At 36.6% G+C, this 2,500-nt stretch overlaps 1 pseudogene; it reads left to right on the top strand.

Annotated features, from left to right (window-relative positions):
* Positions 1-2,370, top strand: part of LOC130620720 (large subunit ribosomal RNA) — a 7,073-nt pseudogene extending 4,703 nt beyond the window's left edge.
* The last annotated feature ends 130 nt before the right edge of the window (positions 2,371-2,500 follow it).

Genomic DNA, 2,500 nt, shown 5'->3' with positions numbered 1-2,500 from the left:
ACAGCCTCGTTTGAGTTCTAGTTTTTTTAATTCGTTTTATCTGTTCTTCGTGTACCTAGTGATAGAAGGGTTTTAATAAAGAGGAACTGTAACATCCAAAATATGTCGTTGAGAAGAAATACTTCAGCAGATCAAATTTCCGTAAAATAGCAGAAAATTGAAATTCAACTGCCGGTTTTGATACAATACAGCCTCGTTTGAGTTCTAGTTTTTTTAACTCGTTTTATCTATTCTTTGTGTGCCTAGTGACAGAACGGTTTTAATAAAGAAGAACTGTAACATCCAAAATATGTCGTTGAAAAGAAATACTTCAGCACGTCAAATTTCCGTGAAATAGCAGAAAATTGAAATCCAACGGCTTATTTTGATACAAGAACAGCCTCGTTTGAGTTCTTGTTTTTTTAATTCGTTTTATCTATTCTTCGTGTACCTAGTGACAGAACGGTTTTAATAAGAAGAACTGTAACATCAAAAATATGTCGTTGAAAAGAAATACTTCAGCACGTCAAATTCCGTGAAATAGCAGAAAATTGAAATTCAACGGCTTATTTTGATACAAGAACAGCCTCGTTTGAGTTCTAGTTTTTTTAACACGTTTTAGATTTTTTGTAGACCTGAAGAATACATATGTAAAACTGTGAATATGAAGTACCACGAGATAACAACATCATAAAACGATGTTATGGGTCGCGAAAAATGCTAAAACGCATCTTTTTCCTTGTTAAAACAGCAATTGTGAGAAATTGGAAACGCTATGATTCTGCAACGTAAAGTCAAATGGCAATTATTTTCTCCAGGCGTTGAGAGGTTAACGTGGTGAGTATTTGTGTAAAATATTGCGTTCAATAATAATTGTGCAAGGCCAATATTGCATGTTAAACATGCCAATACGTGCGTTTTCACCAAATTAGGGAAAAATCGGAAAAAATCGGAAATCCGAACGACATGTCGGATTGGCTTTATATTTGGCACAATGAACCATCTTGACATGACAAAGGTTCACACGAATTTTTTTTCAAAAAAACGCTGACGTCAGCATTTTATTTGGCCTTGAATGTTTGACATTTTAGGGCTTCTGGACCCCCCGCAGAGCCACAAATCGGGAATTTGTGCTCCTACCCGGTTTTAGCCTGAAGTGTTTTACATATCTGCCAAAGATTTAAGAAATACCTTCAATATTTCAGAAGCTATAGCGATTTACCTGTTTTTAAAAAGACCAAAAAAAGTAAGGCCCCAAAACAGGTACTTCGGTTGACCTTTGACCTCCAAATTTTGCATGGTAATAGATCTCCAAATTTGCTACCATGAAATTCTTGTCCGTTTTTTATAAAATGCTGACGTCAGCAGTTAAAATTTTTTGAAATTTTAGAATTTATGAAGGTTTGACCGTGCACTTTGTGACGTCATAAGTCTGGTTCTAGCCAAGTCACACAAAAATATTCCGCCATTTTTCTTAAATGCCTTTGTTTATAAGTTTGCTTTTTATGATTTCGTTAAAACGTTGTAGTTACTGAGAAAAAATTGTCAAAAAATGCATGTAAGAACCGTCCTATACAAAACACACTGACGGTTTCTATTGTCAAAAACATTAAACTGTTAATAACATGAGAACGAGGCTTTCCAGCACCAAGGTTCTACAGGCAATTTTTCTTCTTACTAAATGGCCTATCCACTGACAAATATCTGCATCTACTTTTAAATGTTTCACAAAAGTTATTACTATTATATAAGTAAAATGATGACATTATGTTTAATAGAGAGTATTATCAGATACGTATGTGTGAAACGGTGAAGTCTTAAGTAATAACTGGCTTGTGGCAGCCAAGCGTTCATAGCGACGTTGCTTTTTGATCCTTCGATGTCGGCTCTTCCTATCATTGTGAAGCAGAATTCACCAAGTGTTGGATTGTTCACCCACTAATAGGGAACGTGAGCTGGGTTTAGACCGTCGTGAGACAGGTTAGTTTTACCCTACTGATGAAGTGTTGTTGCAATAGTAATTCTGCTCAGTACGAGAGGAACCGCAGATTCAGACAATTGGCATTTGCACTTGCTTGAAAAAGCAATGGTGCGAAGCTACCATCTGTTGGATTATGACTGAACGCCTCTAAGTCAGAATCCGTGCTAGAAAGCAATGATAATTACCTCTGGATAATCTTAGGCGAACAAGAATAGAACGGCTTCTGTCGTTCCTAAGTCCCAATGCACTGAGTCGGAGAAAAACCGTCGAGGTGCTGCAACTATCAAAATCTAAAATTTCCAGAGATAAATCCTATGCAGACGACTTAAACAAGAACGTGGTATTGTAAAAAGTAGAGTAGCCTTTGTGCTACGATCTTCTGAGATTAAGCCTCTGTTCGACAGATTTGTCACTTTGTGACAAGTCCTTTTTTTAACCAACTGCTTTGTACCGTGGAGTACCAGTTATCTTGTGCTTACCTGAACTTTTTTTTTAAAAAAGGTGATGCGTGCGTGCTGTACCATTCATCTTTATCACCTC

This window comes from Hydractinia symbiolongicarpus, chromosome 1 (genome assembly GCF_029227915.1).
Source record: "Hydractinia symbiolongicarpus strain clone_291-10 chromosome 1, HSymV2.1, whole genome shotgun sequence".
Classification (NCBI taxonomy): domain Eukaryota; kingdom Metazoa; phylum Cnidaria; class Hydrozoa; order Anthoathecata; family Hydractiniidae; genus Hydractinia; species Hydractinia symbiolongicarpus.
Note: the sequence above shows the minus strand (reverse complement) of the source record. Positions and strands in the feature narration are given on the sequence as shown.